This window comes from Cibotium barometz, chromosome 38 (genome assembly GCF_041138505.1).
Source record: "Cibotium barometz isolate CiBa-2024 chromosome 38, ASM4113850v1, whole genome shotgun sequence".
In the NCBI taxonomy this organism is placed as follows: domain Eukaryota; kingdom Viridiplantae; phylum Streptophyta; class Polypodiopsida; order Cyatheales; family Cibotiaceae; genus Cibotium; species Cibotium barometz.
Window position 1 is genome coordinate 21,355,819 of NC_141083.1, and position 25,161 is coordinate 21,380,979.

Consider the following 25,161-nt stretch of genomic DNA (forward strand, 5'->3'; position numbering starts at 1 on the left):
AAGTAGCCGGTGGACATCTTCATGGCATTAATTGAAAACCTTGTGGGAAGGTTAAGATTTGGACCAAGGGAGACTATTATGAGGAGCAAACTCCAAAGGGATTTACTTCAAAAATTATGTTGATCACATGTATGCTGTTGGGAGGATGAGAGGTGGGACTTGCTATGTGAGTTGCTAAACAGAGACTATAAATACTAGGATTATGAGATTGATGAAAGTGGTTTTGTTTGTAAAGGAAAGTTTTTTTATAAATATATATCATTGTTCCCCCCCAAAAAAAGAGAATGCTACTGGACTCTGCATAAATTTGAAGGGTACCGCCTTGAAATTTTAGGCACTTATTTCAAATAGGGTTCTCAACATGTATTCAGTTGCCACGCGGTATGGATTGCCCAAAAATAGCATAAGTGATGAGGGCTGTATCCACAAAGGTTACGGGTGTCACTTCTTAAACTGGGAAGGCAATTAACATGACGTGCTTCATCATTTAAAAAAGGCAAACCTGGGAATCTGCACGACACGTGGAACCGCGGTGGGAAGATATTTGCGCCGCCAGCAGACGAAAACGGCCGCAATGCCGCATCCTATCGCACACGTGGACGGGTAGGATGGAGGATAGCTGGCATCCAATAGGATGGCGACGCGATGAAAGGTCCTGGTAACGCGTGGGGCCCCCGCTGTTGGATCTTATTATAGACTGCGGTTTGCCGACCGGGCGGGCTGCTTTTGACACCTTGTGAAAAGCGTCGCATTTGTTCTGTTGGCTTCGCATTTGGTCGCCCACACTAGCCACTCTGACTGCTCTGCTTCTTCTTCTGCTGCTGCTGCTGCTGCTTCTGCTTCTGCTTCTCCTCCTTCATCATCATCATCCCCTTCTTCTTCTTCCTAGGCCTCTCTTGTGCTCTGAAAATTCTCTCCCACTTTTTGTTGTCAGAGAGGTAAGAAATAAGGACCTCCATATCCTCCTTTGTTGTATCGTACCTGGTCTCTCACCATCTCAAGAGCATTCATTGCCCTTAATTATTGAATTACTGGTTTTTACCCAGTGTCTCCCACATAGTCTCTTTTGTTATTGTTTTTTTTGTTATTGTTTTTTTTTTGGTCTACTTTGCGTCCATTTGCAAAAACTACTTGTTTTTTGAAAATTTGTGTGATTTGTGTATGAACTATGCTTGATCAGAGGCACTGTACTTGAAGAGGGCTTTTCTCTTCTTCTTTTTGGCTGTGGCAGACCCTTTGTTATAAATTGATGTTGTAAAAAGGGGGCGTTATGTTGAGGGTAGAGTGATTGTGAGTGTTTTGACAAGCAGGCGATCCAAATCATTCGATCTCAGAAGGTCGGAGTGCTGGAGAGAAGCTGGTGCCACTCGAATCCGCAGAAGGGGGTCAAATTTTCACAGTTTTCGCACTGTTGGTGCCAATTTTTTGGGCTTTCTGTAAGGACTAGGTTTACACACTGGTCTCTAAATTTGTACAAGTGGTGGCAAGGGGCATGCTTCGTGTGGCAACACAGATGCTGGAGAACATAGCTCCATCATCATCAACAGCAGCTACAACTGGGATGGGGTCAAGGAAGAGGCAGAGGGTAAGCAGCCCGGAGCCTTTAGTGAGCAAGGGCTGCAGAAGCAACAACACAACAGTAGAAACAGCAATATGTGGTAGAAGCTGCAACAATACGGACACCCCTGTGGTGTCCATTCCCCACAAGAAGTTAAAGCCAGCGTGCATTTGCACAGATCTATCAGACGAAAGAATTCTATTTCTGATTACCCATCACACCAATTGGAACCCTTTCCTGCTCTGCTTGCTATCATGTGTGTGCAAGAAGACGGCCGCTATCGCGGACAGAGTTCTCTGGCGCGAGTTTTGCCTCTCTCGGGCGCCCAAGATGGTTTCAGACCTGATGCTCGGGACTAAACACGGCCACATAGACGGCGGTTGGCAAGCTCTAGGCAAACTCTTCCTCTACTGTGCAGGCTGCTCCCGCTCTACTAAGGGTCCACACTTCCCAATGCGAACAGTCCCCGGCCACTTTGTGCCCAAGACCAGATTCTCCCGGAAGTCCGGCCGGTGCTTCCTCATCCCGCAGTGTAGAAAGGACACACTGTACGTGTCCGACCCGTGTGAGCATGCCAACGATCCAGAGGATGTGGGTCTGTTCCGAGGAGTGTTCAGGGGCTTTGACAAGTCGGAGACCAAAAGGCTTCTAACAATCAAGAGGGTGCAGTTGGAAGAGGAGGAGAAATGTCCGTTTTGCAAAGCAGGGGTGTGGAGCATGGACGCGGCCCAAATGATTCCAAAGAGTGCGAGTGCAAAGCTGGCTGCTTACAATGAGAACGTGGAGTACTTCATCTGTCTGAATGGCCATGTTCATGGCAAATGCTCTTTGCTGCCACTCTCGGATTCAGATGCCTCAGATGAAGATGAGTAGTGTTCTTCACATCCCATCCCCCCCCGTCTCTCTCTATATCATTACATGGTATAAAGAGAGAATAATCCTTTCACCTTATGATGGTTCTTTAGTATTAGTTGATCAATCAATCCATGGTATAAAGAAGCAATAAACTTCACATTGTGTGAAGGTTCGTTTTTTAGTGCTTGCCCTATTTGACTTTTATCATGTAATTGTTGTGGGTACCTCCTCTACTAAGCACATATACCTCTCATGCGCCTCTCACCTATTCACCACCGCTATTGAAGCCACTTAGAGCATCGGTGTATTAGGTGTCAACTTTGTGTATTAGGTTTTGGTTTTTTTGAATCCGTAAGAAATGTTGGTTTAAGTGTTTTTAGGTAAGATGTTGATAGGAGAATGTGTTTAAACTTAAGATGTTCATAGAAGCTTGTTTTTAAAGTTTAAACTTTGCCCCTCAAATGTGCGTAAGGTCAAAATCTTTGGTAAGGTGGTTGATATGGCAATGAAAAGACTGTTTGTAGGGAACTGAAGGGATTTGGATCTAACGAGTCTCTTGCCTCCATCCTTATGTCTGCATGCTTGTGCACATGCCACATATATGGTACCCAAACACACGCACGTGTGTTCAAAGCACCACACGTTCTTACCCCCCTGTTTGTATCTAGGGGGTACTTTTGCATAAGTCTTCTACATGCATAGACTAGATGCACGTATTATTGTACTCTCATTCATTCATTTTGTTATAGTGTACAAGCAAGCTTCGGTGTCACCTTACACGTCTCTCCAGATTCCGCACAATTGCCTCCATCCTTCCGATTGTGAAGTGTGTGCACGTGTACACGCCACACGAGCACCCACCCACTGGGGAGCCTGGCACGCGCGTGCACAGGCCACACAAGCACCCATACATGCATGTGTAGGTATGCCACACGTGCGTATATGTAAAAGTGCATCTCTAGTGCATTGTAAAAGTGCATCTGCAACGCACATGCCGTATGTAAAGGGGCCAATCGTTATGATAGATAACGAACTGCCGCGTGCCAGTTACCGTCCTTAGAGCAAACATTAGAGTGCTCGCGCATGTTATGAACATATGCCCATACACAGATATTCACTATTATTCACTAAATTAGTGAACACTATGTGACAACTCAAATAGCAGCCCAATATCCATAGCGTGAATTAGTGAACATATGTTCACCAAATTACACAAGTCCCATGTTGAAGACCCTCTTTTTTTTTTTTCATTACAACCCAATATTATAATGGTGATTACAACCCAATATTATAATGGTGACCAGCAAAAAAAAAGGGAGCAAGGGAGTGCCATGTGTTGGCACCATGATATATATCATAAACCATCATGTGGCACATAATTTATAACCTATGGAGTATGTTTTTTCACATCTTTGCCTATAACAATAAAGCTTGATTATGTGAAAAAAATTAATGCTTGATAAATATTTGAAGTAATTTTCTAAGCAAATAAACATGTAATTTAGGGACTAAGGGCATGACAAAGTCATAAAGCTTGCATTTGAATAGTATTCTGGCCAAGATGTTCACTATTATTCACTAAATTAGATTAGTGAACACTATGCGAACTCAAATATATGTTCACTAAATTACGCAAGTCCCATATTGAAGACCCTCTAATTTTTTTTTCATTATAACCTAATATTATAATGGTGACCAGCAAAAAAAAGGGAGCAGGGAGTGCCACGTGTGTTGGCACCATGATATATATCATAAACCGTCATGTGGCACATAATTTATAACCTATGGAATCTATGTTTTTTCATATCTTTGATGACCACCAAGCCTTGTTATATCTTATAAGTAAGCCCACAATACGAGAAAAATTACAAGATGTTTGCACAATAAAGCTTGATTATGTGAAAAAATTTAATGCTTGATAAATATTTGAAGTAATTTTCTAAGCAAATAAACATGTAATTTAGGGACTAAGGGCATGACAGTCATAAAGCTTGCATTTGAAAACTAGTATTATGTCCATTATCAGCATATCATATTTTGGCATGGTAGGGATGTGCTCGAATTATTTTTGAAAAATTGTTCTTCTGTTGGAGTAGGAATAGCTCCACCACATTGCCTACCTTCCATCTTTTCTAAATTTTAATCCTCAAGATTTTTAGAAGCTTGGTCCCTTGTTGGGTATTTAGTGGCTTTTGTTTTGATGCGATTTTGAAGATTTTATACTCTTGACGAGTTTGTGGTCCTGTTGTTGTTGTCTTTTTTAGTTTATGTAGTGTGGCCGTAGTTTTGATATGATTTTCAAGCCCTTTTTCTCTCGTGGTTTCTTGTTGTGGTCTTTTGCTCTGGTAATGTATAGTGGCCCTTCTTTTGATACAATTCTCAAGACTTTTAACTCATACAAGTTTGTGCGAGTTCTGTAATACGGCCCTTGCTTCTATAGCTATGGAGGCATGAGCACACTAATCTTCCAAGATAGTCATGATGTCTTATAGAGAATCTTCATCCCTTCCTCTCCAACCTAGGATGAGTCTTCTACGGTCATTGTGTGGTACATGTTTATTGGGTTAGTATGATCATTCAATGTCCATTGGCCAATAATAAGAGTCCCTCACTCTTGGTGCAAATTTGGAGTCCATTGAAAATCACATGGGAATTATGTCATTGTGTGGTACATGTTTATTGGGTTAGTATGATCATTCAATGTCCATTGGCCAATAATGAGAGTCCCTCACTCTTGGTGCAAATTTTGTGTCCATTAAAAATTACATGGGAATTACCTCACTCTTGGTGCAAATTTTGAGTCCATTGAAAATTACATGGGAATTACGTGGGTGCCTTTTTTGGTTGACTCATAATGAGATTCATGTAAGGTCCTTGTTGGAAATAAGGATCCACTAATATGATGATGAAGTAAGTAGATTAATCAATGAGGGTAGCATGTCAACAACATGACACACATAAGAATTTAGAGAGATCATGAGAATATGCACACATCATGTGTACCCTTTTGGCTATATCATAACCTTCTTGTAATACATTTGAAATATGGTTGAGCAAAGATGTAGTCTCATGTGTACTCCCCTCTTTAGGAGTAGGACTACTTAGTACTCTAGCTTGCTTAATCTCTTTTATTATGATCCTTTTCTAGTGTGTATCTCATCCATATTGTGTGCATATTCTCATGATCTCTCTACATTCTTATATGTGTCATGCTATAGCCATGCTATCATAATTGATTAATTTACTTGCCTAATTATCATATTAGTGGATCCTTAATTTGTAGCCATAGTTTGGTAGTGATGTGTGTGAACACACTAGGACCAGGGCACTTTTTCCCTCTTTAGGAGGTTTTTCCCGCCGTGCTAGTATACACCTATCTTGGAGTATACTTATTACCTTTGTACAGCACACATTCATTATCTATCTATTATCTCATTGTGTGCTCCTTTGAGTTTCTGTATTGTATGTGCGCGTGTACGTGCGTGCATTCTTGCAACCCTATTTCTAACAATCCTCACTCTTGGTTTAGCTTGTAAGCTTATTCAAAACCATATGGAAATTACCTAGATTCATGTTCAAGTCCCACAACCAAAGGACAATGTATTTTGGAGTATGCTCAAGCATATAGCCTATTTGGCAATGCACTGAATTTTTCTAAGTTGTTCATAGCATATTTACAAACCATTTAGCCACCATAGGTTATCATCTCACATCGATATATGAATATGTGTTAGAATTGCTTAGTATGGCTCTTCTCATAATGTAGAATAAAATGTATCTTTGGCAACATTTCAATCCTTATAAGCATATATCTATTTTTCCCCAACTTTTAGGAACAACTATGTCTTACTAGGAGGAGAAAAATGTTTCCTAAAGAAAGTGCCATGTAAGAACTCTTTACATAATCATATGATTTTGGTCAAATCATCCAAGACCTTATCAAGATTTCACTAAAAAAGTATGAGATAAAACTAGGATAAATTGGCTTGGTTTAAAAGCTTCTAAAGGATTCTAAAGATGAAGGTTTTGGGGACTCTCCATGGACTATCAATGTAATAGAAAAACATCCTTAACTAGATTTTGGTAAACCTAGCATGCTTTTTTGTGTAGCCTAGCACATTTTTTTGACTTATGTGCCAAAGCAAAATTTTCAAGATGAAAATACATTCGAATAAAATTTAATAAGAGCTATAGGAGGGTTGTTTTCTTGTGTTATAAAATGTCCTACATGATGGTCTTGATCATGCACCTCTTGTACGAAGGAGAGCCCCATCATAGAAAGATTCTAAGTTTTATGAATTGTGTGATTGAAATTAAGATCCTTCTTTTTCTTCATATGTTGCGATAAGAATGCTTTACAAACTTAAAAGAGACTTATACATTTTGTATAAGGGCATACAACATGCGGCGTGTATAGGAACCTCTTACGAGAAGTAGGATCTTACATAACACACAATTTAAACTCAAATAAAGATGGACAAAAATATGGTATTCATGATATGATACTCTTAAGTCATTGAATAATGCTTTAATTGAGTTAATGCCAACTTTTGATGACAACAAATAACAAGACACTACCAAGGAGCATAATTTTGGGAAGAATTCTTATACCACCTTTTATTAGGAGGAGGATATATTGCATTTCTAAATTTTAAATGGAAACCTGTCTTACATGGCATCCTTTAATTTTGTAAATATCATTAGAATGGATCTTAGGGTGGCACTAGGGTATGCCCAAGAATGTGTCTAAGCTAACATTTTTAACTTTTAAAGTTGGGAGAATAAGAATAGACTGAGTTACAAGTGAGTTATGGACTATGGAAAAGTGTTTAAAAAATAACTTATGGACATGTATATAAGTCATTTTCTCTAGACTCATTGGGCCTTTATGTGCCATTTTCAACTTGGGAACTCTTTTAAAAACTCTACATTGGCACTTCTTATTCTCATTCATGTATTGTGCTTTCTTGGACTTGTGACCATGACTCAACTTATGGACATTTATATAATTTGCTTAATGGACACTTACATGTCATTTTAAAATGTGGGAGCCTTAAACTCTACTTTCCCTTTTTTTTGTTCTTCTTATTCTCATTCTTGTGTTGTGTTTTCTTGGACTTGTTCCATGGCACTTATATTATGAATGACATTTGAGCTCTTGTGTATTAGTTTTGCATAAAGAGGGAAGTACCAAGCTAAATACTAAGGTTTACGTGAGTGAAGAAATCCCCCATGGGCTTCTCTTGAGTGGGTTGAACTTCCTTAAGGAGGCTGAATCTTTTCATTAGGGCTGAGTGGAACTTAGTGTGGAAAGTGAATGGGTCAAGGGAGATGAGAGAAGAAATGATGCACAAGAGAGGAGGAGGAGGAGTTTCCTAGATGAAGTGTGGACAAGGAAGTGATGCACAAGAGAGAAGGAGGAGGAGGTGCAGACAAGGGGAGTGGGATTGTAGGAAGGCTTGTAAGTGTGTAAGCATAGAGAAATCTTTTAATGTGCTTTTCCTTATGTTTCAAGGAGGTATTTAGCCTGAAAAAAGGTAGCAATTCTTCCTAGGATTAAATTCATGCATGAATTTAAGTTCTAGTGTAATAATTAGATCGTTTTAAAGTGCATAAGTAAAATTGAGTCTTGACTAACCTAGATCACTTTTGAATTAAATGTTTAGAGACCTCATTCTTGGGAGAAAGACTTTGGGGCACAACTAGAGCATTGGCTTTAACATCATCCTTGTTGGAGCACAGAAGAGGAAAAATTAAGCAATGAAATACTTCTCTCGTCTGGTATAAGGATTTGCTAGCACAAAGTAATGGGATAACATCTTGGGTTGAATACTTGCAACATTTTGAAACGAAATGCATATAGGTGGTGGATGGCTTCAACATTGTCCTCATTGGAGGAGAAAAGAGGAAAATCAAAAAACAAAATCTCCCATATTGCTTGGGACTGGTATGAGGATTTTCTAGTCACCACAAAGGAATGGGATAACCTCTCAAGGTCAGGGTGGAGGGGGGGTCTCTCTATTAAAACCCATATAGTTGGGACACTCAATGTAGTTAAAATACCCTTATTTTTAAAATCCTTAAAAATTTTAACACAATTATTCACGCCTCTTTTATATGTGTACGTGTTCTAATTATAAATTAAAAACCCCTCTCTAAAAATTTGCATAAATAAATTGCATTAAACAAGGACTTGTTTAATCCCTCTTTCATGTATATGGAATGTAAGTCCCCTAATTTTTTTTTAAAAACTTTGTACAATTCGCTATGTTACATTATATGTATAAACTGACCGCCTGAAGGATAACCTAAGACTAGCCTTTATCACCAGGGCCTCCAACTATTGGAATTTTAGAACTAGCTAGTTATTTGACTAAGAGAACTAGGACAAGGGGAGACACTACATTGCAAAGGTCCAAATTCTTATTGCCATAAATGCCTTGAGGACAAAAGGCCAAGTTGTCCTTTACATCAGATGAATGTAAAGAATATACTCTTGCATGGTGATGTGTAAGAAGTAGTTTACATGATGCAGCCACCTAGTTATGAGAACAATGCACATCCAAATTTTGTGTGTAGGTTACGCAAAGCCTTGTATGGCTTGAAGTAGGCACCCATAACATGGACAAATAAAATCAGGGAGGCCTCTTAATACCATTGGATTTCAGATATCCAATGTAAATTTTTCACTTTATGTGAAAAAGACAAATAGAGGGATCATGTTATTAGTCATTTATGTGGTTGACTTGATTATCATTGGTGATGGTGATGTTAACATACATTATGTTAGGATGATTTTGAAGCAAAACTTCAAGACAAAAGATTTGGGTGAGTTGCGGTATATTCTTGGTATAGAGGTGGTGAGATCACTTTCTGGCATTTTGTTGTTACAAAGATAGTATGGCTTAGCCTATTTAAGTGCCATTGGATCAGAACAAGCTTTCCATAAATACAAGTGAGCTTTTAGAGAACCCCACTATGTACATGCGCATAGTGGGTAGCTTAATCTACATGACCATTACTAAACCAGATTTGAGCTATGATGTTAGACTTGTGAGTGAGTTTATGTAGGCTCCTAGGAAGCTAGACTTGGACATGGCTAGATGAATTCCCGATTACGTAAAGTCCACTATTGCTTATGGACTTTTTTATGAGGCTGGTAGAGAGATACAGCTATATGGGTATGCAAATGTTGATTGTGTTGGCAAAGAGATACAGCAACATGGATATAAAGATGTTGATTATGGACTTTTCTATGAGGCTGGCAGAGAGATACACCTAAATGGGTATACATATGTTGATTAGGCTGGTAGCGTCTCCAATAGGAGATCTACTATTGGCTTTTATGGCTTATTTTGGGAGTACTACTGTAAGTTAGAGCATCAAGTAATAACAAACAGTTGTCGAGTATAGAGACAGAGTATAGGGGTGCTACTATGGCACAATATAGAGGCAGAGTACATGGGAGCTGCTATATGGGAACTTGTGAGACGTAGCTTTCTTTCAAAAGCTGTTTGGTGATGTGGGTGAGCCTGTGGATAGGGACATTGTCATTTAATGTGACAACATAACCGAGTCTATCATGATAGGACAAAGCACATTGAGGTGCATTATCATTTTGTGATGGAGAAGGTTCTAGTAGGTGATGTGGATCACAAAGAATCATGTGGCTGACATCTTCACATTATTGGGTATAGAGAAGCTTCACAAGTTTAGGAGATTACTTGGAGTACGGTGTGTGGACTTGAGTTCAAGGGGAAGTGTTGAGATGTCAAGCTCAACTAGTGTTGTGAACATTGTGATGACCCGCTTCTACACTTACACCACTGGCATGGGTGATATGCCACCAATTGTTTACAAGTTATGTGATAGAGCCACTTTGGTGTACTAGAGTTATGGCATACTTATAGCGCATGCTTATGCAGTTGGGTTCACACTATGGATCGACCTTTGTACGTTGTTATAGTGCCAACTCATGTAGTCGGCTTCACACTATGGTTTGACCTTTATATGTTATAGTAGGAGAGTACTCTCCCTTATAATATATAATCTTATCTCTTTATTTTATGGTTATAGACAAAAGAAGAAAATTCAACCATCCATCTCTCTAATGTGCTTGTCTACTCTTGTGTGTGTGTTTTTGCTTGTTGCAAGGAGCTCAAGGTCATCATCTCCCCTATATTCTTCTCAACCAACTACGTACAATGGGCCTAACCATAATAAATTGAAATGGTGCACACATGCACTTGGAAAAAAATAATCTAAACACCTAAGCAAGTGTTTATATCCAATTTACATTATCATCATCATCATCATCATTACTCATGTATTTCATTATGTTAGTTTACAGTTAAATTGGAATCACTCAACAAAATAATACTAACATGTGGTAGCAATTAATTGGACTCTCTCACAACCAACTACTATCTTGTGAATATGGAATTTTTTTGACTTACTTAACAAATCTCTCACACGTATGGTATAAGCATCGTGCACCACCACGAGCATATCCTCATCATATGTGGAATACTATAACTTAGCACCATGGAGCTTTTGGCTCTCATAAGCAACAGGGTGCCCATGCTATTGTGAGCAGCATCTCATCATACGTGGAATACCATAACTTAGCACCATGAAGCTTTCATCTCTCATCAGCAAAATGGTGCCCATGATGCTATTGTAACATTGCTCCAAGGGCTTCTCCATTGGAGTCATAGAAAACTATGACAGAAAATGTATCTTTGTGGGAGACCCTTGGAGTTGGTAGTAACGTGACTTGGCCCCACCTCTATCACTTGATCATGTTTAATACACAAGGATTGTGAGTCAAGGTATGCCCTTGCGTAGGATCCTCATAGTCCACCCACCATTGTAAATCCGTCACATATTAATACAAATCGGCAAGTTCCATTTCTCAATCGTCCCATGTACCGTTTTCATTGTTTCTTGTCAAGTTTGACGTTTGTAATGGCTCCATGACGTGTTTGGAAGTTTGAGGCATAACACTTGATCCAAAAACCACGACTAGAGAGAATAGGAGTAGATGGTATAATCAACTTGAGCTTCTCAAAGCATGCATGTTCAATTGGAGTTCAACAAAACACGTGATTCTCCTTTGTAGCATCTGTCTCAAAGGATTGGTCTCCCACACATAATGGTCTACAAAACATTGATAAAAGATTGTAAGGTTTAGAAATCCACGAATCTTGTGTATATTTTCTAGTATGGGCCACAAAACAATCGCCTTAATCTTCTCTGAATCCATTGAAATTCCATCCTTGGAGATACATGTCCCAAAAAAGAAATTCTTACCATGAAAAACTCTACCTTTCGAGGGTGAAGCCACAAATTATGGGCATTAATAAACCTCATGGCCATCTCCACATGCTTCTCATGCTCATCTTTAGTCTTGCTAAACAACTTTATCATACAAGCTAATCCAACAAGTCATCAATGTGGACAGTAAGCTAGTAGTCCACACACACACACACACACACACACACACACACACACACGTATACTTCTATTCTTCGTATTAACCCCACAAGGATTGGAGCTCCAAGAGCTTGTATAGACCAAGCCTTTGGCCAACATTTCCTCCAGCTCTACTTGAGCTTTGTTAGCTCTAGATGGCTTATTCGATGATTGAACAGGGCATGACACATGGACCATGCACCAAGAATGAGATAATGTGGTGGTCCTCAATCCGAGACAAAGGTAACTCCTCGTAAAAATTAGCACTTATGAACAAGTGGCCATGCTCATCTCAAAATGTGTTCTCTGCGTCGTCTGCTGCAAATCCTCCAAGTCGTCTTGCTAAATAGACTGGACAAATACCATATAGGTATGATCACTCTTGCATACCACCTGTTTCCATCTAAAGGGCAGCTCATCCGGTCTATCTTTACCGATTTCCAAAGAAACCCTTCTCCATAAAGTTTCAGCAACGATTCGTCCTCGGAATCGAATCATGCCCTTGTTGCTAAAAAGCACAAGCCTCGATAGAATCCGAATCCGAGGTGTACATTCCACTCTCTATAAACGAGAGAACACATTTGCCAATAGAGAGAGTCTTGTGCCTTCATGCTAGGAAGGAAATCACGATATATGAATAAGTGAACAGTAGCTTAAAACCGGTGGTAAAGAATGATGGTAAGCGTTGCAATGCTTTGCAGGGTGGGTGGGGCAGGAAAGAATCCCTACACCCAAAAATACGAAAAAGAACCCAACTAATGATTTTTCCCAAACCCGAACTTATGCACTCACGGAACCTAGGAACTCTACCCTAGCCAAGCAATAAAAGAAAAAAATTGCAAGATCCTTAGGCTCTCATACCAACTATAGAACACTTGTGGCTATGTGCTAGGGTTTCGAGAGATAGAAAAGAGTGTGGCAGAATCACACATATAGCACACACAAGAGTCCTAAACTATTGATAAACTATTTTTGGGCATTAAAAATCGACCAAGGATAGCATTTTTTAAAGTGATCTCACCCCTAGAAATGGCAATACGACAAAATAACCCCGCTAAAATGTATCCTAAATGGCAAAAATCACGTTGTTCTTTCTACATGAGAGACTCTTGGGATATCCATCCATACATTTGAAATAACCATCAACTGCTTCAGAACCAACTAACTCCATTATCTCAGCAATATTCACATGGACACCCGGTAATTGCCCATGCAATAGATCTCGTAGAGTAATAAGTGATGTGATACAATAGACTCCTTTGCTGAGACCGTTCAAGAAGAGAGAGAGAGATAGGGCCATCATAAGTTTCCTCGTGAGTTGGTAAATAGCTCCTGAGAGAGACGAGATGCTAATATGGGAGCCTAGCCCACCCTTTCAGAGGAAAGGAGGGCGACTGGTGCTACAAGATGCGTGCCTGTCCTATCTTAGGCCCTCAACAAATGCCTCGGTCCTCCATAAAGAAACTCATATAGTCAATCAAATCTAAAATATATCTATTCTTATCAACAATGCTTAGAACATCAATCTTCTCTGCAAAGATCTCAAATAATTATTCAACTCTATGACCAAAATCACTCCTACTAATTGAATCATCTCATAAACTTGGCATGCATCCATAGTAGGGAGTAGAGAAAGGCTAGCACTCAAGGTTATAGAGCTAAGAAGAGCTGAGGCTAAGCAAGTGAGTTAAATGAGAGAATAAGGCTAGGACTCGAGGTTACGGAGCTAAGACTAAGCAAGTGAGTGAAATGAGAGAATAACAATGACATCTGACTTAAATACTTAAACAAAATCTATTTTAGGTAATGTCCCATTTTGGTTTTTAATACCATGATAGTAATAATTTGAAATGACATTAAAATAACATGGGGAACAAATTTACCGTATAGACCAAAGATACAAAGAATAGTAAGTTCAAATTGAATTGAACTTTCTTCTAAATCCAATGAAAACCAACATCCTTTACGCTTCTTCTAGGATATATACTCCTAACCCATGTATAGGGTTTGTCGAGAGATGTGATATGACATTACTATTGACTCTGTACAAGCATTGCACTTGAGTACATCACCTTTATGCATCCCTTTAATGAAAGTCTTGAGATGGTTAGCAATCAAAGATGAGTTTTTATCACAAATTATGTTGCCCATAGGAGATCATTTTCTAAAGGAATACAGAATACTCATTGTATTACAGCTCCAAGCATCAAGATGTGTGATGTGTGATGCTCCAAGATAACTATGATGAATTAAGTTTAAGTGGAGGAGCTAGAAAATGATTAATAGAGCTTATAGACATCTTCCAAAGCATCACACATCAAACAAATTTTTTAAAAAAGTTTAAACACCCCTCCAATCTACACGAAGCGGCCAGAGCCATTCCCCAACAATAGTAGTTGTGGAAATGGCCCTAGCCCGCTTCATGTTGCAACACCCCTCCAACCAACACGAACCGGTTAGGGCCATTCTGGCACTAGCTATCAAAATGGCATGGCCGCTCCGTGTTGGTTGGAGGGGTGTTTAAACTTTTTTTTTAAATGTTTGATGTGTGATGCTCCAAAAGAGGTCTACTGACCTTATTCATTATCTTATAAATCCTCCACTTTAACTTAATTCATCATAGTTATCTTCTTGGAGGGGTTTTAAAACTTTTTTATTTATTTTGTTTGATGTATGCTCAAGAAGAGGACTACAGGCCGCCCTATTAACTTGTTTCTCTTCTCATGTAATGAGTTTGATAAATGTGTCTTCATCCATAAATTTTAACCTAAAACTATAATCTTCTTCTATCCTTTTCTATTTTGATAATTTACACAAACAAATGAACCTTTGTGCTAATATGAGGTCCATAGGCATCTCTCTCTCTCTCTCTCTCTCTCTCTCTCTCTCTCTCTCTCTCTCTCTCTCTCTCTCTCTCTCTCTCTCTCTCTCTAAGTCTAGAAGCATGTGTAAATTTATATAATAACACGGTGCTTCTCATAAATGCATATGGCACACACATATGATAAACTATATATGAAGACTTACTAGTTCACATAAATAGCAAAAAAAAAGAAATAAATATTTTTTTACTCAACCAAAGCCAAAGACTAGATTGGGATTTTTTAATGTTTAAAGCTGATTTTTTTTTTAGCGTGTACAAGAGTTGTAGAGTGACCCATGTCAAACCATTAAGAAAAAAGTGCAAACACACCCCCAACCACTACATGACCAGAGCCAATCCTTCAGTCCCCAGTTTAGTGCTAGTCATGCAGTGTAGTTGGTTGGGGGTTGTTAAGGCTCACCCTAACGCTCCTTGAAACACCTCCAAAAAGAGATTACCTGGTGAACCGAAACTGTCGTGAGGATCTTTCCAATGGCCAAGCTCGTAACCCTTGAGGTCTCCAAGCTCTACAACTCCTTGAGAAGCAATTCAACCATGCCTCCCACAAGCATTATCACACCGCCACGTTGCAATACGGGTACTCGTCCCTCCTCTCACCTCACTTCACTCACACACTCACTAGCATGCATTAGGGAGAGAGATTAGCAAGAGGATTAGCAAGAGCAAGACTCAATTGCACAATGGGAGAGTATCTTGTATTATGAGAGAAATTCACTTATATACATGGCCATAAGTGTTCACACTCACTTAAACTGTGTGGCGGGCCGGGCACTTAGGCTCATAAGAGGCCTAATGCTATTATAATGGCTACTCTCATAAAATATCCATGAAGTACATCACTTAGGACTTCATCCTTACTTGTAACACACGCTCTTGAAGCAGGAATGGCCATAAATACTTCATCACACCATTACGGGCGTTCGTCCAAGTTGTAGCTTTGGACACCATTACTTCATGTCTTGAATGTATGAACCCCCTTTGGTGTATCTACCATGACTCCTTGATGTAAGATAATGATAGTAGATCTTGTTAACCCTAGCATTGGGTTAACATGGGTGTGTTTGCACTTCTTTTTGTATAGTTTGATATGGGTGACTCTACAAACCTTGTTATTGTTATTATATAAATGAAATTAATAAAAATAATAAGTTATTCCCTACCCCACTAGCACAACCTTGGTCATGCGGGGTAGGCTAGGGATGTGGTAGCTTAAGTTGTTAGTCCCCCTCAAAGGGTGCGACCTTAAACTATTCTTCATATCAAATCAGATATATACAGATATAGATTTTTGAAAATCGATTACAATACTTTCATTAAAATCAAAGAGTTATAAAGTAAGTAAATGATGAAGTGATAAAGTGGGAGGTAGTTGATCCCATCCAGCTGTAAAGTAGAGGACCTTGTTCAGGACCATTGTGGCTCTTCGAAATGTGCTTTGTCCCCAGTCATAAGCTTCTCTTGAGCTATCATCCTTGCTATCGCTCTTGTTGTCTATTGTTAATGCATTGTGGCTCCTATAAATCTCTTCGGCGGATGGATCTTTGTGCGTTAACTCCTCCCTGCTCCTAAGAGGGTTCTCTAGATTCTAAATTATTCAAAGTTCTTTCCTCCAAGGGTGAACTATGTTTTACTAATCTCCCAAACTTCATGTACATGAAAGCAGTCTTGGCTTAGCTCCTCACTATAATCACACTATAAGAATTTAGGCACTACCCAATTCTATAAACATTTGATCTTTGTTACACATACGAATGTGCATTAAGAATGTGTGTTACATGATGTAGGAATGTGCCTAGGCAGTAGTCTAAGAATATACATTTCACAAACTACTAGAGTATATGCATGTTGAGGTTCGTGACGAGTGCATTAGAAGAATGTAAACCAAAAATTTCTTGCATCACAAAATTTTGTCTAAACACGTTAGATGTCCTAACAAAACATTCTACACACTTTCTACAACATGAATTTATGAAAAATATTTATACGAAACTATGAAGCATCACAATCTCCCCTTCTTTGAGAACTCTGTCCGGCAGAGTTTAAATGAAGGAAACTCTGAATGCAATGAATCTAAGTCTACCCACGAAGCGTCTTCTAAGGGATATACATCCCACTTAACCAAAACTTCAACTATAGTCCTATTTCTAAGTTGCCTTGTCCTTCTATCCAAAATGAACTAAGGTTCGACCCTCAAACTCCCATCTTACTGAATCCTAAATTTGTCCTGCAAAACATGAGAAGGATTAGCAACATAACTTTTCAATAAACTCATATGGAAAACATGATGCACTTTTATATGACTAGGCAATTCTAGTTCATAAGCCAATGTTCCCACCCTCTTTAAGATTTTAAAAGGACCAACAAAACGGGGTGAGAGTCTCCTATCCTCCCAAGAATCAAGTTACTCTTCTTAGGAATGACTTTCAAAAATACCATATCATCGACTTTGAACTCACTAGGTGCATTCTTCTGTCATAATGAGTTTTTGTCTATGTTGAGCCTTTTTTATACACTCCCTAATAGTCTTGACTTACTCATCCATCCTCTGCATCTCTTTGGAAACCTCCACTTGATTCTCAGGGTCTGAAAAGTTCATCGGTGTATAACAGTTTTGTCCATAAATGGCCTTGAAAGGTGTCATTTAGATGGAACTATGCCATGAACTATTGTAAAAAAACTTGGCTAAAGGTAAGAATTCAATCCAATTGGTTTTTTTTTCATTAACATACATACTAAGAATATCCTCTAACACCTGGTTTACTCTCTTAGTTTCCCCATCTGTTTGAGGATGAAATGCGGTGCTCGTCCTAAGCTTAGTACCAATGGCTCTGAATGTGGCTTGCCATCATGTGAACTTTGAATCCCTATCAGACACTATACTTTGAGGCATACCATGCGAATGAAAAATTTCTTTCACAAACAACTTAGGTACCTCAAGAGCACCATCTATCTTCTTCATAGGAAAGAAGTGAGCCATCTTCATCAAACGATCGACAACTACAAAGATAGTGTCATATCCTCCTTTAGCAGTGGAAAATTTAGTGATAAAGTCCATTGAAATTGATTCCCACTTCCTAGAAGTAATGTCTAAAGGTTGCATTTGACCTGGCATTCTATATTGTTCAATCTTCCCTTGATGACAATGCAAACATTCTCTAATATAGCGTTGGACACATCACTCTTCAAACTAGGTCAAAAGTAAACCTTTTGGACCTTACTGTACGTTTTATTATATCCAACGTGTCTAGAAAATAGTGCATCATGACAATCGTGAAGAATTTTGGCCTTGAAAGATGATTCACTAAAAGGACACAAAGTCTCTCATTATAGTACAAGTTCCCCTTGACCAAATGATATTTTCCCTCAACCCTCTCAGATGGAATATTGGCAATTCTTTCTAGGATGCTCACATAAAAGGGATCTCTCTCAATTTCAGCTCAAATGTTTTCCATTATGTCCGACCGAACGACAGTCAAGGGATTAATCAAGGGTCACCTACTCAAAGCATCAACAACCTTGTTCTCCTTACCCTCAATGTATTTGATCTCAAAATCATACTCGCATAGGAGGTCCATCCACCTCCTTTGCCTATTTTTTAACAAAGGTTGAGTGAATAATATTTTAAACTTTGATGATTAGTCTGAAGTTCAAACTTAACACCAAGTACGAAATGTCTCCAATGCTTAAGGGCATGCACAACTATGGCCAACTCAAGGTCATGGGTAAGATACTTCTCTTCATGGCTCCTAAGTTTCCTTGACTCATATTCTACTACTCATCCATCTTGAGAGAGAACACACCCAATTTGTGTTCCACTAACATCGTAAGTTAGTACAAAAGGTTTCCTCGTTTCTAGTATTTTCAAAATATAGTTCTCAGCAACCTTAGCTTTTAAAGTGTCAAAAGCTACTTGACACCTTTCATCCCACCTGAACTTTTTTTCTTGTTTGGTGAAATCGGTCAATGGAGAAGCTATCTTAGAAAAGTCTCTAATGTGTTTTCTCTCGAATTGTGCCAATCCTATGAAGCTCCTCACATTTGTCACACACCGGGGTCTAGGCCATTCCATAATCACTTTAATCTTGTGGGGATCTATGTGGATACGCTCCTTAGAAATGACACGGCCTAAATACACAATCTTGTCCTTACCAAAGAAACACTTGCTCATCTTTCCATACAACTTGTGATCCCGCAACTTTTGAAGTGTTTTCCTAAGATGAATTTCATGATCTTTTCCATTCTTTAAATACACAAAAATATCATCTAAGAATACAAGAATGAAATCATCCAAATATTCACGAAACACATTATACATCAAACACATGAAAGTAGCAGGTGCATTAGTCAATCCAAAAGGAAGAACAGTGAACTCATAATGCCCATACCGAGTCCTAAATGCAATCTTAGGAATGTCCGCTTCTCTGATGCAAATTTGGTGGTATCCAGATCGCAAGTCAATCTTGGTAAAGACAGTGGACCCACTCAGTTGACTCAACAACTCATCTATGTGAGGTAAAAGGTACTTATTCTTAATGGTCTGCCTATTCAACCCTCTATAGTGCAAAGTCTATAAGTCCCATCCTTTTTCCTTTGAAACAAAACCGGACCACCCCAAGGAGGAACGCTAGGTCTAATGCAACCCTTTTGCAGCATCCTAAGGTTGGGTTCTTGGTTCTACTTCTATGGCATGATCTAAGTCTCTAGGAGGAGGCATCCCAGATAGGTCATCCAAAAAAACATCACGATATCGAGGAGTTTCTTCACATACTCGGGATGGTCTTCCTTCTCTGTCTCTTCCTTAAGCTCATCGGCAAAGATTAAGAATGTCTCACACCCTTGCCTAATCCCTCTCAAAAGTTTCATGGTTGAAATTAGAAAGGTCTCACTATTCCTCTCTTCCCCCTGAATAACTTGGGTTTCTCCCTCCTCACTAGCAAAACTCACAATCCTATCCGTACAGTTAATGAGGAATTGTTCTCTTTCTGCCTCAAAAATCTGTGCAAATTCTATTTTCTTGAATTGTATTGTGATTATTGAACCGAAGCCTCACAAGTGGTATCAGAGCAGTCGCATCCTTGATCGTGCTTAGAAGATGGCTGATAATAACGCAATTCAGCAAAGGTTGGACGAGCAAGCTCAGCTTATTGAACGATTGACTGTCTCGCAGAATTAAACAAAGCTAAAGGAAAAACAGTAGTAGTCGGGCCTTCAAATCATAACGAGAACGATTCAGGTGCTGCGGGGATTTATGTAGAGATTCCTCTTGATGTTAATCGTGAACCAGAAATTCAAAAAAGAGATGAAGAACAGGAAGATGTGGTTGAATCTACCCTAAAAGCGATTTTTCAAGAATGAACAACTCTCAAAATTTGATGGGGTGAAAAGAAGACACGAGAAGATCTTGAGGCTTAGCTTGAAGAATTGGAGGATTTCTTTGCCCTTTGAGAATTCAATGAGGAGGGAAAGGCTAAAATTTCCTCACTGCAATTGCGCGGTGTTGTAAAATTATGTTGGAAGTCCCATGTACAGATTCGAGAGAAACCAAATGAACCAATTACCTGGGCTGAATTACAAGCTGCTACAGAAAAGGTATTGTTCTCCTCATTATACTATATGGAAAAGAAGGTTGCATTTTATAATTTCAAGCAAGTCCAAGAGGGAAAACACAATCTTTTTGTTGATGAGTACAAGGAGAAGTTCCTTCATTTGCACAAGTATGAACCTAAAGTCTTGGGTGAGGCTCTTACTCACAAATTCGTAGAGGGCTTGAAGGAGGACCTCCTCTACATGATGAAGGGAACATGATCACGGGATTTCTTAGAAGGTGTACCCAAAGCCGAGAATTTTGAAAGAATGGAAGCATACAATCAAAGAAAGGCTGCAAAATCAAGGTTAATTCCAATGGGCCATTGTCCTCAAGGTTTTCAAAACTCACGTATTCCACATAGATCTTAATTTTCTAATGATTCCAAGTTTTAAGGAGGGCGTAATATGTAGCAAAAAGATGGAAATTATGATAGTGGGAAAAACCAAGGATCTGTGCCCTATAATCAGCAGGGTAGGCAGAATCCAAATTTCTAAAATTTTGGAAATCAGAATCAGTCCAATAATCAAAACGCTCGGAATCAGAAAAACCAGAAACCAGCAACATGGCAGAATGATCCCCAGTTCATTTAGTGAGCAAGGAGGTTCGGGTTGTGCTTAAGATGTGGGGAGTAGGGACATCGCACATTTGAGTGCCCGAACAAAGCTAAATTCAATTTCGGGACTGGACCAAAGATGCAAACAAAGTGGACTGAGATGGATCTGACAATTGAGAAAGCAGGGGAACAAGGTGAGTTGCCTCATATAACCCTGTGATGTCCTAAAAGCATAAAGAAAACCTGTTAGGCTCAGCCAAGTATGTATGAAAGTCTCCCTAGAAGGAATAGGAATCAAACTATGCGTGCTTGCAAAGCCTGAATCATCTGCATCATCTCTTTCTTATTTAGTTTATTCACATAGTAAATAGACCAACACATGTATATACATTTATGCATCAGCTCTGTCACACTATGTCCCTAGATTGGTTAATTTTTGAAAGACTATACAGTTTCTGGTATTCTATATCTCCCATAGACAACAGAACCTGTTCACCATCTCCCTAAAATCCAATCCCCCATTGGCCTTGTATCCCTGTATTACAGCAAACCAATTTCCCAATTATGGTCCAAGTTCCTCTGATAGCAGGACACTCCCAAAAGGCATGTTTCCCATCTTCAAGAGCAGTCTTGCACCTAGGACAGCAACCACCACTGGTGAGATTTCTTTGAAGCATCTTGACCCCAATGGGTAGAGCCCACATGCATACTCTCCAAAGAAATACTTGAGATTTTGTAGGGATGCCAATCTCCCATATTGCTTTACATCTCCTTCTCTAGCTCTTTGGGCTCTAGTCTACCCTCCAAATTTTGTTGCAGTAATTTACATTATGCTCGCTTTTCCTCAATTCCTTATATAAGTCCTTTGTTGCCCCTCTATCCAGTTTTACACCATTGTACCAAGCCCAATCCTTTATCCTGTAGGATTCATCAAAGGCTGTAGATGTCCAAGCCTTTTGTACCTCCTCCAGCACCTGTCTAACTAACTACCCCTCCTTAGGTGATAATGCAAATTCCTCTTCTAGCTATTCAGGCTCTATCCACCCCACTAAAATCCCATCCCAACAATCAGATAGCCTCCTTAACCCATTACTGTTAAAGCTATTAGCCAATTTGGGATCCTAAAGGGCTAAAGGAGGGTTAAATTTGTGGGTCCATCATATCCCAAGGCTCAATAGATAATTTCCTGAAGCTCTACCTCATCCATCCCATCCCATCAACCCTAGAGCCTCTTTCCATTTGTTGCAAAGCATTCTACAAAAAAGGGAGAACCTGTGATTTTAAGGGGGGCATATGAGAACAGCTTGTCCTTCCATCCTAGACCTTGCCATCTACCCTTTGAGTAGATATGGGAGTCTTCCACAAGATCCTTTAACATCTTAGTCCAAATATCCTCTATTTTAGTCCAAATCTCCTTTTTCTAAAGACACTTAGGGAGAAGTAAGGCAATCTTTGCTATAGCCTGAGAAGGAAGATACAGAATACCAATACCTCCTTCAATCTTGGGTAAGCTTAATTTATCCCATGCAAGCTAGGCTCAGATTTTCTTGCTAGAGCTTCCATTCCTCCATAAGAAATCCCTTATGGGACTCACAATCTTTTGCCAGTGACACTTCCCAAACACTAGCACTTTTGGGCATAAAAACATGATGTAAGCATTCAGCACGGTATTGCATATAGCCACCCTATCATGGAATGGAATTCTGATGCCCTCCCATTTTTTAAGTTTCAAGCAAAATATCTCTAGGGCCCAGTCGGTCAATTGCCTGTTTGTAACTTCTACCCCAAAAGGAACCCCTAAATGTCTTACAATATGTCCTCTTTTAAAAACCTCGCATCCCCATCTCTCTAGATCAAAGTCATTATCCTCAGACGGACTTATTATTTTGGACTTATGTATATTTCACTTAGACCCAAAACCTTCTGCAAACTCTTGAATAATGGATAAATCCTATCTCACATTGTCATTATTAGCTTTCAAGAAGAGTTAAGAATCATAAGTATTGTATTACCAGTTGCTCACCTTCAATCCAGTTACCCTCCCTTTGGCATAAGCATCTTCCAAAGCCACTATCAAAGGATGAGAGGCAATAGCAAAAAGTAGGGGAGCAAGAGGACAACCCTGTCTCACATACCTATTCACTTCAAACCCTCCCACCACCCTCCCATTCAACATCAACTTAGAGCGTCCTCCCAAAGTAAGGGTATATATGCATGTAGCAATCCTAACACCAAACCCCGATTTTTCCATCACCCTAGGCACAAATGACCAATGCACCTTGACATAAGCCTTCTCAAGATCAAGTTGAAGTAATATGCATTTATGATATGTTCTCAAAGCCAGATCTCGCCAGATCTCTCCCCAACATAACAGCATATATTATCATAAATTAACCTGCCTTTTATGAAGCCATATGTCTCTTGGAGATGATTTCTTGGAGAATAGGGGTAATCCTTAGAGCAATAATTATGGCCAGGATCTTGTATATAACAGTCAACAAGGTAATGGGTCTCCAGTGATGATTGAATCTGTCACAAGCTGCCTGTTTAGGAATGACTTTCACCAACCCCTCCTTCAAGTCCTTTCCAAGTTGCTTGATGTGAAAGCCTCTCTACAAATTTTCCAAACTAAGTCCTTTAAAGATGGCCAAAAGGCAATGAAGAATTCTACTGACAACCCATCCCACCCAAGGATTTCTCTCTCCCGAGATTTTGAAGGGCTACCCAGAATTATTCAGCATCTATCTCTCTCTCAAGCCACTTGGCTTTATCAGGGTCCACTCTGTTGTTAATTAGTCCTAACAGTTTGTTCTCCGCTTGAAACATTATGCATGAGCAGTCTTCTTTCAGACTAAGAGTGGAACCCAAAAATTCTACCCACCTTTTAGCAATCAAGTCAATTCCCTCCAACCCTTGCCCATTTTCATCCTAGACCCTTCCCATTATTTCCTTACAATTTTTCTCCTCGGCCATTTTGAAAAGATACCTATCAGGTTTTCTCCTATTATTGAAGGTTTTCCATTTATATCTGCTTTCCTCTCTCTTGACACATTTTTCATCCTCACTTTTCAAGCCTGTTTGACACTTAAGATACAAAGCTGCTTCTTCATCTGTAAGTTTCCCTATTTATCTCTTTTTTTGTAGGGTTTCTAGAAGTTCACTCCATCTCTTCATTTCCTTTCTTTTTTCCTCAGCTCTCAGTTTCCCAACTCCCCTTATTATACCCTGCATCTCATTAGCAAAATGCCAACAGGAGCCCTATGAAATTCCTCTCTTTTTAAGTCTCCCAATTGCCTCCTCAATATATCTAACAAAGAGCTCATCCTTGAGAAGCAGGTTGTTCACTCTTAGTATCCTTGTTGTTGGGAACTTATTCAGATTGGCCTCCTCCCAATAAGTTATATGCCAACCCTATTTCAAGGCATGTGATCACACAAAGCAGTGATGGAGTCAACTATCACTTCTTCAGAGTGTAAGGAACAAATATAACTTGTTGGTTGAGAAAGACTTTGTCTATTCTAGATGATGAGCCAAAATAATGTAGGCTAAAATAAGTATGGCCAAGGGTCAGATCCCCATGGGTGATTGGGGATCTGACCTTTGCATACTTATTTTAGCCTACAAAATTCTATAGTTCTATCATACAATAGGCACAAAAATTGATTAACGGTTCCCAAAAGAGTTAGTCAAAGAACAATGCATTGTTATAGCTATGATGAGCTACCCTAAACTCATTTTCTATCATGTTTTGATGCATGTTTATACCTCGTGTTGATCTCAGCATACTTAAATTGATTTTGTATCATATGAAAATATGTATAGAGGAAAGAAAAGATAGCAGGCTTTAGGGGGGACAGGGAAGTGGGCAAGATAGAAGAAAGTAAGCAAGGAGGCTCCCTAACAAACACATCAAGAGAATGAACAGAGTGTCACACAAAACAAACACATGAGGAGAATGAACTAAGTGTCACACAAGGGGAAAAGAGATATAAATGGTGAGCAGACACCTCAAAAGTCTATTGGGTTGTATGAAGAGGGGGACCTTAGAGAACCTGAATTTCAAAGCAAGGTGAGAGAAAATAAGGGTAACAATGGGGTAGATGTTGATGACATAATTCTAGAATCTACTTATAGACCTCATTTAGTGAATAATATATTGGTTTTTTTTTCTCTTTTAAAGTTGAATAAAGTTCCCTAATGGTAAAACCAATTCAAAGGATTACTTATTCCACATAACTACTTTGGGTCAT

General features: G+C 39.2%; 1 pseudogene across 1 annotated transcript; it reads left to right on the forward strand.

Moving 5' to 3' along the window:
- Positions 1-715: 715 nt before the first annotated feature.
- LOC147616467 (EID1-like F-box protein 2 pseudogene) lies at positions 716-2,594 on the forward strand (annotated as a pseudogene). Its single transcript, XR_015262498.1, has one exon. The product of XR_015262498.1 is annotated as an EID1-like F-box protein 2 pseudogene (transcript).
- Positions 2,595-25,161: the final 22,567 nt, after the last annotated feature.